General features: G+C 44.4%; 1 pseudogene; it reads right to left on the reverse strand.

The window, feature by feature from the left end:
• Positions 1-5,311: 5,311 nt before the first annotated feature.
• The window catches only part of LOC107750972 (uncharacterized), an 8,628-nt pseudogene continuing 4,920 nt past the window's right edge, over positions 5,312-9,019 (reverse strand).

Below are 9,019 nucleotides of genomic sequence, written 5' to 3' on the forward strand. Positions count from 1 at the left end.
TACAGGTCTGCTCATGTCTGAAAATAATATATGAAAAACAAAATTATTTTACATAACAAAAACATTATAGCTTTTATTTGTTTAGTACATTTTTTAATTAATGTAAAAACTAAAATGAATTGTAAAACTGAAAGTTATTTTTTTAATTGTGTTCAGCATGGTGGGCCGCATTTGAATTCGTGACGGGCCGCCGGTTGAGAACCACTGCCCTAGAGGGTTATCTATGAGCACACTGCTTCCCAGTCAGGCGTTGGCATCCCCTCTCGGTCTGAGAGCTGGGTGTTACGCGCCTTCTAGTTATACATGAACAGATGCTCCGGCATACTACTATGGTTGAGTTGGCGATGCTCCCCTCATATGGTGGGTTTTTCTATAAGATACGCATTTCAATCCACATGCGCTCTGAGTACGGCTGAATTTACTGTCACTCCCTGGGCGTGCCACAGTCATGCAGGGTTCCTAGGCTGTCTAAGTGACAGCTTCGGTTGCTCCTTAGTAATGGTGTTTCTAAATCCATGCTATGGTATGGGCACACGCTGTGCTTCTGTGCACTTTCTAAAGTTCACATTGTGGTAAGTGTGCACGCTAAGCATTCTTCATGCTTTCTGTAATCCTGTATGGGTGATTTCTAATCTTTGGGGGGACTAGCCCCCCTCAATGTCTACAGTGGTTATTGCCCTGATCAGACATGAAAATATGTTGTGGCACTATCGTGCAGTCTGTAATGATATGACGTTAGCGATTTTTTGCAAACATTTCTTTGAATAACATGACCGTAAATATGAACTCACGATTGAATGTAACATGAAACAAATGATTACTTTTGATGAAAATCTTTATTAATGCCAAAACCGCTTACATTGTGTCTTTTTGTTTGCTTGGGCAGCCATGTTGCCGCTGTAGCCAGTTTATGCTGATAATTCTCATACCCCTTCGTTTGAAGTGTGGTCCCGAAAAATCTTCGTTTGAAGGGCTATCTGGCCCTTCCCCTTACCCCTACCCCTCCAACCAAAATAGAATCGAGACACCCCTACCCCTTCACGTGAACGAGCCAAGCGGAGGGGTAGGGGAAAGGGGAAGGGCTAAGGGGTAGAAATGGGATTGGGCCTTACTCCTCAATTAAAGTTTGGATGCGTGTCCCCTGAAAACACTGTACGTTGTGAGGACGTCGCCAGTTGGTCGTCAATTGGTCAGCGTGACATTAATTTATGACAACGTCGTGGTAACATTCCATTTTTTAGAAATTTGGCTAACGTCCCAGAAACGTTGTGGGAACGTCCTCAAAAGACGTCTCTAGTTAGTCCCATGGAGAACGTTGTAGCGACGTGGTCAGCTGGTCTCCAGATAACTTCTACATGAATTATCTTTTTCAGTATCTATATACTGAATTCATAAAGCATTTTAAATGATGGCATGAATTATTTTATTTGTAGATATATAAAATATTTGTCATCAAAAGGACAAAACAAAAACCAAATAGTTTGCTTAGCAAATGGTGCGAATGACATGTCTGTGAATGACAGAGATTATTGAAAGAGGGCACGGGACAAATTAAAGGGGTCATATGATGCGATTTCAATTTTTCCTTTCTCTTTGGAGTGTTACAAGCTCTTGGTGCATAAAGAAGATCTGTAAAGTTGCAAAGACTAAAGTCTCAAATCCAAAGAGATATTCTTTATAAAAGCTAAGAGTCTACCTAAAACGGCTCGTTCTAACACACCCCACATACCTACGTCACTATCTGGGCGGGGCATAGAGGAGAAACAATAATGTACAGTATGTGGAAAATAATGGTTTTTTAACCTTAAAACGCATAAACACATTTCATTACACCAAATACACAAAATAATGTTCTTTATAGCAGCATCATATGACCCCTTTAACATTTAAACCAGCGCACGTCACTTTCTGAGTACTGCGCATTTGGTCTGTAACGGTCAGCTTCCAGCGGACGGACACGGAGGAAAAGGTGAGCGCTATAAATGTGCTTTTATTGATGGTTTTTACTGATATAATGTTAGATGTCACCAAAGATGATTAGTATTTTGTATTTCTGTAGGATTTCTAATTTAATTCAATAAATAAATGCCCTGTTTGGTAGCTCACAAGCAGTATATGAGGCGGTCTGAGGTAACGTTAACTGTTAAAACCTTGAGATAAAATTTCATTTAGTTATTTGAAATTTAACACGATAAACTATACAGTATTCACTTTCAAATTCTTTAATTTTAACCATAGTAAGTTTGTTTGACTGCCTGCCGCTGTCTTGGCTTGATGATGCTCATGCTAGCCATACTGTTAACTTGAATATAAGCTGAATATAAATTAGACCGAGGCTGCCGAAATCACATTCAGTGTATGTGGGATTAATATTTCCGCCTTTCCCCCTCAAGTGACAGGCCTGTAAATTGGGTCATCTGCTCGTTATAGAGCTTGGGAAACTACGTCACTGTGCATTGCATTCTGGGTAGTCGCGGCCATGTTTGGGGACATGCTCGTCAGCCGTCATTATATTAGTACACAGCGATAGCGATAATAAACAGGAATAACAATGGACCGAACAATGATCAAGTGTAAGATTACACATAAAGAAAAACTCAACAAGGAAGCAAAGTTGCTGTACTTAGAAAAAATCAAGACAATCAACGAACTCGATCCGTACGAACACATAGAGTGGTCCGATGATCTTAACGAGCTACAGCACGTAACCTTCCCTGATGTATTTTGCTTTGTAGTGTCAGTGCGTACACATTTGAGCAATTAAAAAAATTATAAATCTCTCGAGGCCCACCTGCAATTTACAAATGGATGGGTGCAGGACCTTCAGATTTTCCACGTCAACAAGCAGAAAACGGTTGTTCGCACAAAGGTATGTAATAAAACGCACATTTCTGTCACTCATCACTCTTAATATCAGCAGCACATTTTAGTCATGAGAGTTTGCTTTTCTGTCTGTCTATCTATCTGGCTGCCCATGGTGTGTGTGTGTGTGTGTGTGTTTGTATGTGTTCACGGTGTGTGTGGGTGGGAGCGTGGGTGTTCACGGTGTGTCTGTCTGTCTGTCTGTCTATCTATCTAGTGTGAGGCCTGTTCAAATAACATGATTAGAGATATTTGTCTTATTAATTATTCATTTTGTACTTACCTTAGTATTTTTTATATATTATAGGTTTTGCACTCTCAACGCCTTAATGAATCTCCGCTCAAGCCGTGGGTGATCCTCAGCTCCAGTGACCAAGTGGAGTGTGCACACTGCACATGCATGGCTGGCATAGCAGAGTCTTGCACACATTTTGGGGCTCTCCTTTTTAAAATCGAAGCAGCAGTCCGGATACGGGGGGCCAAGACTGTCACTGATGTTCCAGCCTACTGGATGATGCCCGCTAATGTTGATAAGGTCTAAGCAGAGGTGGGCCACAAGATTGACTTCACCTCTGGTGCAGCTAAGAGAGTGGCACTTGACAAGTGCATCACTGGGGAGAGAGGATTGTCAGGGATGCGTACTCGTTTAGGCTCCATGTTACACCTGTTGTATTTGCATTACATTTGCACTGAACTTCTAAATGTAATTGTTTTTCTATTTAACTTTTTTAACTTATTGCATTATCTATGTTCTTGATACTTGAAGGTTACACTGCTGTTAGATGTTACTCATGTCAGTTTAAATCTAGATTAAAGACCCATCTCTTTAACCTGGCTTACACATAACACACTAAAACATTTTTAATATTCAAATCCGTTAAAGTATTTTCAGGCTGCATTAATTAGGACAACCGGAACCGGGTACACTTCCCATAACACCCGATGTTCTTGCTACATCGTTAGAAGAATGGCATCTACGCTAATATTAGTCTGTTTCTCTCTTATTCCAAGGTCACCGTAGCCACCAGATCCAGTCTGTATCCAGATCAGATGGTCACTGCAGGCACCCTGATCCAGTACATATCCAGCCCAGATGGTGGATCAGCACCTAGAGAGGACCTCTACAGCCCTGAAAAACAGCGGAGACCAGGACAACTAGATGAGCCCCAGATACAGATCCCCTGTAAAGACCTTGTCTCAGACGACCACCGGGACAAGACCACAGGAACCAGATGAGTCCTCTGCACAATCTGACTTTGCTGCAGCCTGGAACTGAACTGCTGGTTTTGTCTGGTCAGAGGAGAACTGACCCCCGACTGAGAGAGATCAGGACAACTAGATGAGCCCCAGAGACTGATCCCCAGTGAAGACCGTGTCTCCTAGACAGCCACTGTGACAAGACCACAGGAACCAGTTGAGTCCTCTGTACAATGTGACTTTGCTGCAGCCTGGAACTGGACTGCTGGTTTCGTCTAGCCAGAGGAGAACTGCCCCCCCGACTGAGCCTGGTTTCTCCCAAGGTTTTTTTCTCCACTCTGTCACCGAGTTTTGGTTCCTTGTCGCTGTCGCCTCTGGCTTGCTTAGTTGGGGACACTTAATTTCCAGCGATATCATCGACTTGATTGCACAGATACTATTTAAACTGAACTGAGCTGGATGATGACATCACCGAATTCAATGATGAACTGCCTTTCACTGAAAATTGAGTGTTTATTATTGTAATTTTGCATTAATGACACACTATTTTCCTAATTAATGCTGTACAGTTGCTTTGACACAATCTGTATTGTTAAAAACGCTATAAATAAAGGTGACTTGACTTGACTTGACTGTTGTTTAGCACTACAAGTGCACTGAACGTTTAAATTAAATAATTGTTTTTCTATTTAACTTTTTTACTTATTGCCTTACCTGTGGTCTTGATACTTGTTTACCTAATTACCTTTTATACGTTACACTGCCCCTTTACCTGTTTTATATGTTATATGTGTTACTGTAAACTGTACACATTTACCTCAGTGTGTTATGATGCACAAATAAAGAGATACAGAATTGATACATTTTGCCATTTATTATTGTAACAGGTGGTATGCAATATGCATAACACTGATAATGCAGGATATGCTGTTCATGCATAGGTAACGTTTAATGTAAGGCTGTCAAGTCGATTAATTACATCCAAAATAAAAGTTGTTTATATAACGTATGCGTATATTTATATTTATATATAAATGCACATGCATACATGTGTGTATATAGAAATATTTACATGTGTGTGTATACAGTATACACATGTTAATATTTCTTATGTATACACACATCTATGTATGTGTATTTATATATACATTTAAATATACACAGTACACAAACATTGATAAACACAAACTTTTATTTTGGATGCAATTAATCGTGATCAAATAATTTGACAGCTTTAGTTTATGACCATAGTTTATGGTTTCATGACAACGCTGGGGCACATATTAGTCAAGGCACAGCATACAGTCACGATCTTGTCCAGGAACGTCATGTCTTCACCTTGACATGGGAGTACCATGCTGACTGGTACAATTCCATTTAGTATGGTGTACTTTATGCGTACACATCCAATCACCCTCTCCACATGAACCCTGAGGTGAGCTATCCGGCGTGTTTCCTCCACACCTTTTGCATCCAGCTGGCTGCGTCCTCTTGTGAATGCAGGTATTTTCACTTCTGCACACACGAGTCCAACACTGTCTCTGATGTCAAATCAACGATCTGCCAACACCAAGTCCCCAGGCAATAGTTTATTAAGAAGGCCACTATTCTCAGTCACATGCTGGTCACTGACACGACCTCCCCACCCTTGGGTAATAAAAGAGATAGAGCCTCGTGGTGTAATGCCGGTCCGTGTACTTGGCGGTCAATGGATTTTCCTTTTGAAATTAGAAAACCAAAATTGGGAATCGATCGTTCACTCGTTTTTTATTTTAATATTGAAAGTAGAAAAATGAGAAAACAGCTCCTTTTTCGTTTTTTCCCAAGAAATGAAAAACAAGAATTCAGCTTAATTTTTCGTTTTTCGTTCAGGGGTAGAAAAATGTATAAACAGCTTGATTATTCGATTCTACACGTGGGCGGGAATTAAACGCCCCTTTCTGCTGATTGGTCAGCCAAAGATCAAACCATGTTGTCATCAGTTCTTCCGCAGTTCCGCGAGGCATAGTTGTCACAGATCGGCCAGGCTCAACCACCTTCCAATCACAGCGAACACTATCACCTGAGTTCTAATCACACGCACCTGTCACGGATCAACAATCACCCTCAGCTCCCATACAAAAGCACACACCTCACATCACTCCAGTGTCCGATCTCGTTTCATCGAAGTGGACTCTCTCTCTCTCGATATCCTTACACGATACATTGAAAGACTTTACCTGCCTGTGTTACTTACCTCCTGTGTTTCCTCCAGTGTGTTCTCCTGTGTTCCATTCCCTAGTCCGTTCCCATCATCTGCTCCGTGGATTCCCCGTGTAGTCATCAACTGAGGTGTGTGCAGTCCTCTGTCTCCCTTCCACGATCTCCTGTGAGGACCATATACGGAATTACTCTTCTCATCTACCTTAAGGACCATTACCCTAAGTTCATCTACTCACCTGCCCTATCCATTCGCACCCCTTGCTGATAATAAACATTATTGTATTTTTCTAACCATCTGTGTGAGTCTCCTTCTGTAACAGAAGATCGGACCACAAAAGGATCAGCAAGATGAGTGCATCCGACCCGTTCCAGGAGATCGTGGATGCCCTCAGACAGATACTCACTCCTGCCATTGTCACACCACCTGTCATGCCCCTCACCAACGCCGATTCCTCTTCCACGACAGTACTTACCGGTCCCATGGCCAGACCAGCGCCCTTCTCTGGCTCGGCGGAGGAGTGCAACGGATTTCTGCTGCAGTGTTCGTTCGCACTGGAGATGCAGCCACATCTTTACGCTACAGAAAGTGCCAAGATAGCGTTCATCATCTCGCTGCTGACAGGGCGAGCGCTGCAATGGGCAGAGACCATCTGATCCCAAGCTAGTACAGTAACTAAATCACTTGATAATTTTATGACACATTTCCGTGAATTGTTTGGTAAACCCGTAGGCGATACCTCTGTCTGTGACCAGTTATATCACCTCCGTCAGTTCTCCCAACCACGGCCACTAAGACCACCTACCAAGTCCAATCGGTAACTGGAAGACCACTCAGTCGGAGACACGTACGCCACAGCGTGGGTCCGCTACTCTTACAAGTTGGTCAATTGCATGAAGAGTCACTCCATCTCCTGGTTCTGGAGGAATCCACCGCTGATGTGATCCTGGGGCACCCCTGGTTGGTGCAACACGACCCTACCATCTCTTGGAGAACTGGTGAGGTCCTGAAGTGGGGCAGCACCTGCTTTCCTGACTGTTTTCCCACATTTCCGTGAATTGTTTGGTAAACCCGTAGGCGATACCTCTGTCTGTGACCAGTTATATCACCTCTGTCAGGGGTCTCTGTCCATAAATGACTACGTCCTGAGATTCAGAACCCTCGCAGCAACCAGCGGCTGGAATGAGCGCGCACTTCTGACCATTTACCGGCAAGGACTGGAGCCGAAGGTGCAACTTCAGCTCGCAGCCTCTGACGATTCCTATGGCTTGGAACGGTTTATACAGCTTTCCATCCGCTGCCTTCAGTGAAGTATTCTGCCCAAAGAAGGCCTCCCAGTTACGTCCGCACCAGCCATGGACTGTGCCATTGATCTGATTCCGGGTGAGCCAGTGCCCCATTGAAGAATTTATCCCTTGTCACTCCCTGAACAGAAGGTCATGGAGGAGTACATCGAAGAGGCTTTACAGCAAGGTTACATCCGCCCTTCCATGTCCCCTGCTGCTTCCAGCTTCTTCTTCGTGGCCAAGAAGGACGGGGGTTTGAGGCCCTGCATCGACTACCGGGCACTCAATAAAGGCACCGTGAAGTTTCGCTACCCACTTCCCCTCGTTCCAGCGGCTTTGGAACACCTCCGCGGAGCCACCGTCTTCACCAAGTTGGACCTCCGCAGCGCGTATAACCTCATCCGTATACGTGAGGGGGACGAGTGGAAGACCGCCCATGTGCCTTCTTCTCACGCAAACTCAACCCGGCGGAGAGGAATTATGACATCGGCAACAGGGAGCTCCTGGCTATCAAGCTAGCCCTAGAGGAATGGAGGCATTGGTTGGAGGGAGCACACCACCCATTCAGCGTCCTCACTGACCATAAGAACTTGCAATACTTACCAGCCGCCAAGAGACTCAATCCTCGCAAGGCAAGATGGGCTCTCTTCTTCACTAGGTTTAATTTCACCATTTCCTATCGTCCTGGCCCCAAGAATGTGAAAGCAGATGCCGTCTCTCACCTACATGCTCCTGAAGAAGTCAGTGAGGAACCAGAATCCATTATCCCCAAGGAAATCTTCGTAAGCCCCATCCACTGGAAGGATAACCCAGTTACCTCCACCAATGCTTCCACGCCCACTCCGCCGGGTTGCCCAACAGGAGTGCAGTATGTCACCAGAGCACAATGCAGTTACCTGATTCACTCTGTTCACACCTCTCTGGGCACTGGCCATCCAGGGGCCAACAGCACCATCTCGCTGCTGAAAGATCGCTTCTGGTGGACCAACATGGCCAGGGATGTGAGAAGGTTCGTTCAGGGCTGTTCCGAATGTGCCATCTCCAAGAGCCCACACCACCTACCATCTGGCAAGCTCCTTCCGCTGCCCATTCCCAACCGCCCTTGGTCACACCTAGGAGTTGATTTCATCACTGAACTACCAGCCTCGGATGGTAACACATGTGTTCTTGTAGTCATTGATTGATTCTCTAAATCTTGCCGTCTGCTCCCCCTCAAGGGTCTACCCACAGCCATGGAGACCACTGAAATCATGTTTAACAACGTCTTCAGATATTTTGGGATTCCCGAGGACATTGTCTCAGACAGTGGCCCACAGTTCATCTCCAGGTTATGGAAGGCATTCTTTTCCCTCCTAGGTGTGACCATAAGCCTCTCCTCAGGTTACCATCCCCAATCCAATGGGCAGACCGAGAGGAAAATTCAGGAAATTGGGCGTTTCCTTCCAAACTTCTGCCATGGGCCACCGAACCCTTG

This window comes from Sinocyclocheilus rhinocerous, unplaced genomic scaffold (genome assembly GCF_001515625.1).
Source record: "Sinocyclocheilus rhinocerous isolate Xijiao unplaced genomic scaffold, SAMN03320098_v1.1 scaffold4076, whole genome shotgun sequence".
Taxonomy (NCBI): domain Eukaryota; kingdom Metazoa; phylum Chordata; class Actinopteri; order Cypriniformes; family Cyprinidae; genus Sinocyclocheilus; species Sinocyclocheilus rhinocerous.